The sequence below is a fragment of the Ambystoma mexicanum genome, unplaced genomic scaffold (genome assembly GCF_040938575.1).
Source record: "Ambystoma mexicanum isolate Mex_15411 unplaced genomic scaffold, UKY_AmexF1_1 Mex_scaf1, whole genome shotgun sequence".
In the NCBI taxonomy this organism is placed as follows: domain Eukaryota; kingdom Metazoa; phylum Chordata; class Amphibia; order Caudata; family Ambystomatidae; genus Ambystoma; species Ambystoma mexicanum.
The window spans coordinates 3,770,143-3,782,435 of record NW_027182324.1 but is presented as its reverse complement, the minus strand read 5'-3'; the positions used below and the strand labels follow the sequence as shown (position 1 = coordinate 3,782,435).

The 12,293-nt window shown below is 41.0% G+C and overlaps 2 non-coding genes across 2 annotated transcripts; both read right to left on the bottom strand.

Moving 5' to 3' along the window:
- Window positions 1-6,121: 6,121 nt before the first annotated feature.
- Window positions 6,122-6,195, bottom strand: TRNAT-AGU (transfer RNA threonine (anticodon AGU)). Its single transcript has one exon. It is a non-coding gene; the product is annotated as a tRNA-Thr (tRNA).
- A 1,606-nt stretch (window positions 6,196-7,801) lies between these two features.
- Window positions 7,802-7,875, bottom strand: TRNAT-AGU (transfer RNA threonine (anticodon AGU)). Its single transcript has one exon. It is a non-coding gene; the product is annotated as a tRNA-Thr (tRNA).
- Between the last annotated feature and the right edge of the window lie 4,418 nt (window positions 7,876-12,293).

Sequence of the window (12,293 nt, the reverse complement as noted above, 5' to 3'; positions counted from 1 at the left end):
AGGCGTACCTTTGCTTCTTTTACAAAAAATTAAGCAGGAAATATGAATTGCTCATTCTAATATGTGCTGTTTCTGATGGCATCGCAACCTTGGGCAATATGACTCTAAGGTAGTGGAGTCCAGAGTTCTTGGATGCTTTGCCAACATTTCAAGCCTGACTGTGCTTCTAAATAGCATGAAATAGCAATCTTTGTACAAAGTTTTAATATTGGGGAGACAGATTGGTCGAAAAAAAAGCAGACAGGCGCTGCTGAGATTCGAACTCAGGATCTCCTGTTTACTAGACAGGCGCTTTAACCAACTAAGCCACAGCCCCTTATTTGCATCTGGTCTCCTTTCCTTCCTCATGTAATCAATCAGAAGTGAAATCCACTTTTTTAAGGCTGGGCTTCTGTTGCAATATAAATTCTCAAAATGTTTTCCAATTGACTGAAACTCCATTGCACAAAACGAGCATGTCATTAATCGTCGATTTAGAGTGGACTGCATTGCCCAGTGTGTGCATTGAGGAGCACATGTTCGTATTTACTGGGGAGCAAGTTTGCACTCATGAATGTGGCAAAACATTCAAATCCGTAAGTGGGTGAACATTAAAGTCCTAGATGCTGCAAATCTCTATATCTGGATACGGAATGACTGAAAAAAGTTATGTCTCCAGTGTCGAAATGTGTGTAATGCACTAGTAATTCATTTCCTTTATTGACCAGTGAGGTAGCCATGTATGGAGGTGCTGTAGAGTGAAAATCAAGTTTCAAATGGGCAGTGATCCCTGTGCCTGGATAGCTCAGTCGGTAGAGCATCAGACTTTTAATCTGAGGGTCCAGGGTTCAAGTCCCTGTTCAGGCGTACCTTTGCTTCTTTTACAAAAAATTAAGCAGGAAATATGAATTGCTCATTCTAATATGTGCTGTTTCTGATGGCATCGCAACCTTGGGCAATATGACTCTAAGGTAGTGGAGTCCAGAGTTCTTGGATGCTTTGCCAACATTTCAAGCCTTACTGTGCTTCTAAATAGCATGAAATAGCAATCTTTGTACAAAGTTTTAATATTGGGGAGACAGATTGGTCGAAAAAAAAGCAGACAGGCGCTGCTGAGATTCGAACTCAGGATCTCCTGTTTACTAGACAGGCGCTTTAACCAACTAAGCCACAGCCCCTTTTTTGCATCTGGTCTCCTTTCCTTCCTCATGTAATCAATCAGAAGTGAAATCCACTTTTTTAAGGCTGGGCTTCTGTTGCAATATAACTTTTCAAAATGTTTTCCAATTGACTGAAACTCCATTGCACAAAACGAGCATGTCATTAATCGTCGATTTAGAGTGGACTGCATTGCCCAGTGTGTGCATTGAGGAGCACATGTTCGTCTTTACTGGGGAGCAAGTTTGCACTCATGAATGTGGCAAAACATTCAAATCCGTAAGTGGGTGAACATTAAAGTCCTAGATGCTGCAAATCTCTATATCTGGATACGGAATGACTGAAAAAAGTTATGTCTCCAGTGTCAAAATGTGTGTAATGCACTAGTAATTCATTTCCTTTATTGACCAGTGAGGTAGCCATGTATGGAGGTGCTGTAGAGTGAAAATCAAGTTTCAAATGGGCAGTGATCCCTGTGCCTGGATAGCTCAGTCGGTAGAGCATCAGACTTTTAATCTGAGGGTCCAGGGTTCAAGTCCCTGTTCAGGCGTACCTTTGCTTCTTTTACAAAAAATTAAGCAGGAAATATGAATTGCTCATTCTAATATGTGCTGTTTCTGATGGCATCGCAACCTTGGGCAATATGACTCTAAGGTAGTGGAGTCCAGAGTTCTTGGATGCTTTGCCAACATTTCAAGCCTGACTGTGCTTCTAAATAGCATGAAATAGCAATCTTTGTACAAAGTTTTAATATTGGGGAGACAGATTGGTCGAAAAAAAAGCAGACAGGCGCTGCTGAGATTCGAACTCAGGATCTCCTGTTTACTAGACAGGCGCTTTAACCAACTAAGCCACAGCCCCTTTTTTGCATCTGGTCTCCTTTCCTTCCTCATGTAATCAATCAGAAGTGAAATCCACTTTTTTAAGGCTGGGCTTCTGTTGCAATATAAATTTTCAAAATGTTTTCCAATTGACTGAAACTCCATTGCACAAAACGAGCATGTCATTAATCGTCGATTTAGAGTGGACTGCATTGCCCAGTGTGTGCATTGAGGAGCACATGTTCGTATTTACTGGGGAGCAAGTTTGCACTCATGAATGTGGCAAAACATTCAAATCCGTAAGTGGGTGAACATTAAAGTCCTAGATGCTGCAAATCTCTATATCTGGATACGGAATGACTGAAAAAAGTTATGTCTCCAGTGTCAAAATGTGTGTAATGCACTAGTAATTCATTTCCTTTATTGACCAGTGAGGTAGCCATGTATGGAGGTGCTGTAGAGTGAAAATCAAGTTTCAAATGGCAGTGATCCATGTGCATGGATAGCTCAGTCGGTAGAGCATCAGACTTTTAATCTGAGGGTCCAGGGTTCAAGTCCCTGTTCAGGCGTACCTTTGCTTCTTTTACAAAAAATTAAGCAGGAAATATGAATTGCTCATTCTAATATGTGCTATTTCTGATGGCATCGCAACCTTGGGCAATATGACTCTAAGGTAGTGGAGTCCAGAGTTCTTGGATGCTTTGCCAACATATCAAGCCTGACTGTGCTTCTAAATAGCATGAAATAGCAATCTTTGTACAAAGTTTTAATATTGGGGAGACAGATTGGTCGAAAAAAAGCAGACAGGCGCTGCTGAGATTCTAACTCAGGATCTCCTGTTTATTAGACAGGCGCTTTAACCAACTAAGCCACAGCACCTTTTTTGCATCTGGTCTCCTTTCCTTCCTCATGTAATCATTTAGAAGTGAAATCCACTTTTTTAAGGCTGGGCTTCTGTTGCAATATAACTTTTCAAAATGTTTTCCAATTGACTGAAACTCCATTGCACAAAACGAGCATGTCATTAATCGTCGATTTAGAGTGGACTGCATTGCCCAGTGTGTGCATTGAGGAGCACATGTTCGTATTTACTGGGGAGCAAGTTTGCACTCATGAATGTGGCAAAACATTCAAATCCGTAAGTGGGTGAACATTAAAGTCCTAGATGCTGCAAATCTCTATATCTGGATACGGAATGACTGAAAAAAGTTATGTCTCCAGTGTCAAAATGTGTGTAATGCACTAGTAATTCATTTCCTTTATTGACCAGTGAGGTAGCCATGTATGGAGGTGCTGTAGAGTGAAAATCAAGTTTCAAATGGGCAGTGATCCCTGTGCCTGGATAGCTCAGTCGGTAGAGCATCAGACTTTTAATCTGAGGGTCCAGGGTTCAAGTCCCTGTTCAGGCGTACCTTTGCTTCTTTTACAAAAAATTAAGCAGGAAATATGAATTGCTCATTCTAATATGTGCTGTTTCTGATGGCATCGCAACCTTGGGCAATATGACTCTAAGGTAGTGGAGTCCAGAGTTCTTGGATGCTTTGCCAACATTTCAAGCCTGACTGTGCTTCTAAATAGCATGAAATAGCAATCTTTGTACAAAGTTTTAATATTGGGGAGACAGATTGGTCGAAAAAAAAGCAGACAGGCGCTGCTGAGATTCGAACTCAGGATCTCCTGTTTACTAGACAGGCGCTTTAACCAACTAAGCCACAGCCCCTTTTTTGCATCTGGTCTCCTTTCCTTCCTCATGTAATCAATCAGAAGTGAAATCCACTTTTTTAAGGCTGGGCTTCTGTTGCAATATAAATTTTCAAAATGTTTTCCAATTGACTGAAACTCCATTGCACAAAACGAGCATGTCATTAATCGTCGATTTAGAGTGGACTGCATTGCCCAGTGTGTGCATTGAGGAGCACATGTTCGTCTTTACTGGGGAGCAAGTTTGCACTCATGAATGTGGCAAAACATTCAAATCCGTAAGTGGGTGAACATTAAAGTCCTAGATGCTGCAAATCTCTATATCTGGATACGGAATGACTGAAAAAAGTTATGTCTCCAGTGTCAAAATGTGTGTAATGCACTAGTAATTCATTTCCTTTATTGACCAGTGAGGTAGCCATGTATGGAGGTGCTGTAGAGTGAAAATCAAGTTTCAAATGGCAGTGATTCATGTGCATGGATAGCTCAGTCGGTAGAGCATCAGACTTTTAATCTGAGGGTCCAGGGTTCAAGTCCCTGTTCAGGCGTACCTTTGCTTCTTTTACAAAAAATTAAGCAGGAAATATGAATTGCTCATTCTAATATGTGCTATTTCTGATGGCATCGCAACCTTGGGCAATATGACTCTAAGGTAGTGGAGTCCAGAGTTCTTGGATGCTTTGCCAACATATCAAGCCTGACTGTGCTTCTAAATAGCATGAAATAGCAATCTTTGTACAAAGTTTTAATATTGGGGAGACAGATTGGTCGAAAAAAAGCAGACAGGCGCTGCTGAGATTCTAACTCAGGATCTCCTGTTTACTAGACAGGCGCTTTAACCAACTAAGCCACAGCACCTTTTTTGCATCTGGTCTCCTTTCCTTCCTCATGTAATCATTTAGAAGTGAAATCCACTTTTTTAAGGCTGGGCTTCTGTTGCAATATAACTTTTCAAAATGTTTTCCAATTGACTGAAACTCCATTGCACAAAACGAGCATGTCATTAATCGTCGATTTAGAGTGGACTGCATTGCCCAGTGTGTGCATTGAGGAGCACATGTTCGTATTTACTGGGGAGCAAGTTTGCACTCATGAATGTGGCAAAACATTCAAATCCGTAAGTGGGTGAACATTAAAGTCCTAGATGCTGCAAATCTCTATATCTGGATACGGAATGACTGAAAAAAGTTATGTCTCCAGTGTCAAAATGTGTGTAATGCACTAGTAATTCATTTCCTTTATTGACCAGTGAGGTAGCCATGTATGGAGGTGCTGTAGAGTGAAAATCAAGTTTCAAATGGCAGTGATCCATGTGCATGGATAGCTCAGTCGGTAGAGCATCAGACTTTTAATCTGAGGGTCCAGGGTTCAAGTCCCTGTTCAGGCGTACCTTTGCTTCTTTTACAAAAAATTAAGCAGGAAATATGAATTGCTCATTCTAATATGTGCTATTTCTGATGGCATCGCAACCTTGGGCAATATGACTCTAAGGTAGTGGAGTCCAGAGTTCTTGGATGCTTTGCCAACATATCAAGCCTGACTGTGCTTCTAAATAGCATGAAATAGCAATCTTTGTACAAAGTTTTAATATTGGGGAGACAGATTGGTCGAAAAAAAGCAGACAGGCGCTGCTGAGATTCTAACTCAGGATCTCCTGTTTACTAGACAGGCGCTTTAACCAACTAAGCCACAGCACCTTTTTTGCATCTGGTCTCCTTTCCTTCCTCATGTAATCATTTAGAAGTGAAATCCACTTTTTTAAGGCTGGGCTTCTGTTGCAATATAACTTTTCAAAATGTTTTCCAATTGACTGAAACTCCATTGCACAAAACGAGCATGTCATTAATCGTCGATTTAGAGTGGACTGCATTGCCCAGTGTGTGCATTGAGGAGCACATGTTCGTATTTACTGGGGAGCAAGTTTGCACTCATGAATGTGGCAAAACATTCAAATCCGTAAGTGGGTGAACATTAAAGTCCTAGATGCTGCAAATCTCTATATCTGGATACGGAATGACTGAAAAAAGTTATGTCTCCAGTGTCAAAATGTGTGTAATGCACTAGTAATTCATTTCCTTTATTGACCAGTGAGGTAGCCATGTATGGAGGTGCTGTAGAGTGAAAATCAAGTTTCAAATGGCAGTGATCCATGTGCCTGGATAGCTCAGTCGGTAGAGCATCAGACTTTTAATCTGAGGGTCCAGGGTTCAAGTCCCTGTTCAGGCGTACCTTTGCTTCTTTTACAAAAAATTAAGCAGGAAATATGAATTGCTCATTCTAATATGTGCTATTTCTGATGGCATCGCAACCTTGGGCAATATGACTCTAAGGTAGTGGAGTCCAGAGTTCTTGGATGCTTTGCCAACATATGAAGCCTGACTGTGCTTCTAAATAGCATGAAATAGCAATCTTTGTACAAAGTTTTAATATTGGGGAGACAGATTGGTCGAAAAAAAGCAGACAGGCGCTGCTGAGATTCGAACTCAGGATCTCCTGTTTACTAGACAGGCGCTTTAACCAACTAAGCCACAGCACCTTTTTTGCATCTGGTCTCCTTTCCTTCCTCATGTAATCATTTAGAAGTGAAATCCACTTTTTTAAGGCTGGGCTTCTGTTGCAATATAACTTTTCAAAATGTTTTCCAATTGACTGAAACTCCATTGCACAAAACAAGCATGTCATTAATCGTCGATTTAGAGTGGACTGCATTGCCCAGTGTGTGCATTGAGGAGCACATGTTCGTCTTTACTGGGGAGCAAGTTTGCACTCATGAATGTGGCAAAACATTCAAATCCGTAAGTGGGTGAACATTAAAGTCCTAGATGCTGCAAATCTCTATATCTGGATACGGAATGACTGAAAAAAGTTATGTCTCCAGTGTCGAAATGTGTGTAATGCACTAGTAATTCATTTCCTTTATTGACCAGTGAGGTAGCCATGTATGGAGGTGCTGTAGAGTGAAAATCAAGTTTCAAATGGGCAGTGATCCCTGTGCCTGGATAGCTCAGTCGGTAGAACATCAGACTTTTAATCTGAGGGTCCAGGGTTCAAGTCCCTGTTCAGGCGTACCTTTGCTTCTTTTACAAAAAATTAAGCAGGAAATATGAATTGCTCATTCTAATATGTGCTGTTTCTGATGGCATCGCAACCTTGGGCAATATGACTCTAAGGTAGTGGAGTCCAGAGTTCTTGGATGCTTTGCCAACATTTCAAGCCTGACTGTGCTTCTAAATAGCATGAAATAGCAATCTTTGTACAAAGTTTTAATATTGGGGAGACAGATTGGTCGAAAAAAAAGCAGACAGGTGCTGCTGAGATTCGAACTCAGGATCTCCTGTTTACTAGACAGGCGCTTTAACCAACTAAGCCACAGCCCCTTTTTTGCATCTGGTCTCCTTTCCTTCCTCGTGTAATCAATCAGAAGTGAAATCCACTTTTTTAAGGCTGGGCTTCTGTTGCAATATAACTTTTCAAAATGTTTTCCAATTGACTGAAACTCCATTGCACAAAACGAGCATGTCATTAATCGTCGATTTAGAGTGGACTGCATTGCCCAGTGTGTGCATTGAGGAGCACATGTTCGTATTTACTGGGGAGCAAGTTTGCACTCATGAATGTGGCAAAACATTCAAATCCGTAAGTGGGTGAACATTAAAGTCCTAGATGCTGCAAATCTCTATATCTGGATACGGAATGACTGAAAAAAGTTATGTCTCCAGTGTCAAAATGTGTGTAATGCACTAGTAATTCATTTCCTTTATTGACCAGTGAGGTAGCCATGTATGGAGGTGCTGTAGAGTGAAAATCAAGTTTCAAATGGCAGTGATCCATGTGCATGGATAGCTCAGTCGGTAGAGCATCAGACTTTTAATCTGAGGGTCCAGGGTTCAAGTCCCTGTTCAGGCGTACCTTTGCTTCTTTTACAAAAAATTAAGCAGGAAATATGAATTGCTCATTCTAATATGTGCTATTTCTGATGGCATCGCAACCTTGGGCAATATGACTCTAAGGTAGTGGAGTCCAGAGTTCTTGGATGCTTTGCCAACATATGAAGCCTGACTGTGCTTCTAAATAGCATGAAATAGCAATCTTTGTACAAAGTTTTAATATTGGGGAGACAGATTGGTCGAAAAAAAGCAGACAGGCGCTGCTGAGATTCGAACTCAGGATCTCCTGTTTACTAGACAGGCGCTTTAACCAACTAAGCCACAGCACCTTTTTTGCATCTGGTCTCCTTTCCTTCCTCATGTAATCATTTAGAAGTGAAATCCACTTTTTTAAGGCTGGGCTTCTGTTGCAATATAACTTTTCAAAATGTTTTCCAATTGACTGAAACTCCATTGCACAAAACAAGCATGTCATTAATCGTCGATTTAGAGTGGACTGCATTGCCCAGTGTGTGCATTGAGGAGCACATGTTCGTCTTTACTGGGGAGCAAGTTTGCACTCATGAATGTGGCAAAACATTCAAATCCGTAAGTGGGTGAACATTAAAGTCCTAGATGCTGCAAATCTCTATATCTGGATACGGAATGACTGAAAAAAGTTATGTCTCCAGTGTCAAAATGTGTGTAATGCACTAGTAATTCATTTCCTTTATTGACCAGTGAGGTAGCCATGTATGGAGGTGCTGTAGAGTGAAAATCAAGTTTCAAATGGGCAGTGATCCCTGTGCCTGGATAGCTCAGTCGGTAGAGCATCAGACTTTTAATCTGAGGGTCCAGGGTTCAAGTCCCTGTTCAGGCGTACCTTTGCTCCTTTTACAAAAAATTAAGCAGGAAATATGAATTGCTCATTCTAATATGTGCTATTTCTGATGGCATCGCAACCTTGGGCAATATGACTCTAAGGTAGTGGAGTCCAGAGTTCTTGGATGCTTTGCCAACATATCAAGCCTGACTGTGCTTCTAAATAGCATGAAATAGCAATCTTTGTACAAAGTTTTAATATTGGGGAGACAGATTGGTCGAAAAAAAGCAGACAGGCGCTGCTGAGATTCTAACTCAGGATCTCCTGTTTACTAGACAGGCGCTTTAACCAACTAAGCCACAGCACCTTTTTTGCATCTGGTCTCCTTTCCTTCCTCGTGTAATCATTTAGAAGTGAAATCCACTTTTTTAAGGCTGGGCTTCTGTTGCAATATAACTTTTCAAAATGTTTTCCAATTGACTGAAACTCCATTGCACAAAACGAGCATGTCATTAATCGTCGATTTAGAGTGGACTGCATTGCCCAGTGTGTGCATTGAGGAGCACATGTTCGTATTTACTGGGGAGCAAGTTTGCACTCATGAATGTGGCAAAACATTCAAATCCGTAAGTGGGTGAACATTAAAGTCCTAGATGCTGCAAATCTCTATATCTGGATACGGAATGACTGAAAAAAGTTATGTCTCCAGTGTCAAAATGTGTGTAATGCACTAGTAATTCATTTCCTTTATTGACCAGTGAGGTAGCCATGTATGGAGGTGCTGTAGAGTGAAAATCAAGTTTCAAATGGCAGTGATCCATGTGCCTGGATAGCTCAGTCGGTAGAGCATCAGACTTTTAATCTGAGGGTCCAGGGTTCAAGTCCCTGTTCAGGCGTACCTTTGCTTCTTTTACAAAAAATTAAGCAGGAAATATGAATTGCTCATTCTAATATGTGCTATTTCTGATGGCATCGCAACCTTGGGCAATATGACTCTAAGGTAGTGGAGTCCAGAGTTCTTGGATGCTTTGCCAACATATCAAGCCTGACTGTGCTTCTAAATAGCATGAAATAGCAATCTTTGTACAAAGTTTTAATATTGGGGAGACAGATTGGTCGAAAAAAAGCAGACAGGCGCTGCTGAGATTCTAACTCAGGATCTCCTGTTTATTAGACAGGCGCTTTAACCAACTAAGCCACAGCACCTTTTTTGCATCTGGTCTCCTTTCCTTCCTCATGTAATCATTTAGAAGTGAAATCCACTTTTTTAAGGCTGGGCTTCTGTTGCAATATAACTTTTCAAAATGTTTTCCAATTGACTGAAACTCCATTGCACAAAACGAGCATGTCATTAATCGTCGATTTAGAGTGGACTGCATTGCCCAGTGTGTGCATTGAGGAGCACATGTTCGTATTTACTGGGGAGCAAGTTTGCACTCATGAATGTGGCAAAACATTCAAATCCGTAAGTGGGTGAACATTAAAGTCCTAGATGCTGCAAATCTCTATATCTGGATACGGAATGACTGAAAAAAGTTATGTCTCCAGTGTCAAAATGTGTGTAATGCACTAGTAATTCATTTCCTTTATTGACCAGTGAGGTAGCCATGTATGGAGGTGCTGTAGAGTGAAAATCAAGTTTCAAATGGGCAGTGATCCCTGTGCCTGGATAGCTCAGTCGGTAGAGCATCAGACTTTTAATCTGAGGGTCCAGGGTTCAAGTCCCTGTTCAGGCGTACCTTTGCTTCTTTTACAAAAAATTAAGCAGGAAATATGAATTGCTCATTCTAATATGTGCTGTTTCTGATGGCATCGCAACCTTGGGCAATATGACTCTAAGGTAGTGGAGTCCAGAGTTCTTGGATGCTTTGCCAACATTTCAAGCCTGACTGTGCTTCTAAATAGCATGAAATAGCAATCTTTGTACAAAGTTTTAATATTGGGGAGACAGATTGGTCGAAAAAAAAGCAGACAGGCGCTGCTGAGATTCGAACTCAGGATCTCCTGTTTACTAGACAGGCGCTTTAACCAACTAAGCCACAGCCCCTTTTTTGCATCTGGTCTCCTTTCCTTCCTCATGTAATCAATCAGAAGTGAAATCCACTTTTTTAAGGCTGGGCTTCTGTTGCAATATAAATTTTCAAAATGTTTTCCAATTGACTGAAACTCCATTGCACAAAACGAGCATGTCATTAATCGTCGATTTAGAGTGGACTGCATTGCCCAGTGTGTGCATTGAGGAGCACATGTTCGTCTTTACTGGGGAGCAAGTTTGCACTCATGAATGTGGCAAAACATTCAAATCCGTAAGTGGGTGAACATTAAAGTCCTAGATGCTGCAAATCTCTATATCTGGATACGGAATGACTGAAAAAAGTTATGTCTCCAGTGTCAAAATGTGTGTAATGCACTAGTAATTCATTTCCTTTATTGACCAGTGAGGTAGCCATGTATGGAGGTGCTGTAGAGTGAAAATCAAGTTTCAAATGGCAGTGATTCATGTGCATGGATAGCTCAGTCGGTAGAGCATCAGACTTTTAATCTGAGGGTCCAGGGTTCAAGTCCCTGTTCAGGCGTACCTTTGCTTCTTTTACAAAAAATTAAGCAGGAAATATGAATTGCTCATTCTAATATGTGCTATTTCTGATGGCATCGCAACCTTGGGCAATATGACTCTAAGGTAGTGGAGTCCAGAGTTCTTGGATGCTTTGCCAACATATCAAGCCTGACTGTGCTTCTAAATAGCATGAAATAGCAATCTTTGTACAAAGTTTTAATATTGGGGAGACAGATTGGTCGAAAAAAAGCAGACAGGCGCTGCTGAGATTCTAACTCAGGATCTCCTGTTTACTAGACAGGCGCTTTAACCAACTAAGCCACAGCACCTTTTTTGCATCTGGTCTCCTTTCCTTCCTCATGTAATCATTTAGAAGTGAAATCCACTTTTTTAAGGCTGGGCTTCTGTTGCAATATAACTTTTCAAAATGTTTTCCAATTGACTGAAACTCCATTGCACAAAACGAGCATGTCATTAATCGTCGATTTAGAGTGGACTGCATTGCCCAGTGTGTGCATTGAGGAGCACATGTTCGTATTTACTGGGGAGCAAGTTTGCACTCATGAATGTGGCAAAACATTCAAATCCGTAAGTGGGTGAACATTAAAGTCCTAGATGCTGCAAATCTCTATATCTGGATACGGAATGACTGAAAAAAGTTATGTCTCCAGTGTCAAAATGTGTGTAATGCACTAGTAATTCATTTCCTTTATTGACCAGTGAGGTAGCCATGTATGGAGGTGCTGTAGAGTGAAAATCAAGTTTCAAATGGCAGTGATCCATGTGCATGGATAGCTCAGTCGGTAGAGCATCAGACTTTTAATCTGAGGGTCCAGGGTTCAAGTCCCTGTTCAGGCGTACCTTTGCTTCTTTTACAAAAAATTAAGCAGGAAATATGAATTGCTCATTCTAATATGTGCTATTTCTGATGGCATCGCAACCTTGGGCAATATGACTCTAAGGTAGTGGAGTCCAGAGTTCTTGGATGCTTTGCCAACATATCAAGCCTGACTGTGCTTCTAAATAGCATGAAATAGCAATCTTTGTACAAAGTTTTAATATTGGGGAGACAGATTGGTCGAAAAAAAGCAGACAGGCGCTGCTGAGATTCTAACTCAGGATCTCCTGTTTACTAGACAGGCGCTTTAACCAACTAAGCCACAGCACCTTTTTTGCATCTGGTCTCCTTTCCTTCCTCATGTAATCATTTAGAAGTGAAATCCACTTTTTTAAGGCTGGGCTTCTGTTGCAATATAACTTTTCAAAATGTTTTCCAATTGACTGAAACTCCATTGCACAAAACGAGCATGTCATTAATCGTCGATTTAGAGTGGACTGCATTGCCCAGTGTGTGCATTGAGGAGCACATGTTCGTATTTACTGGGGAG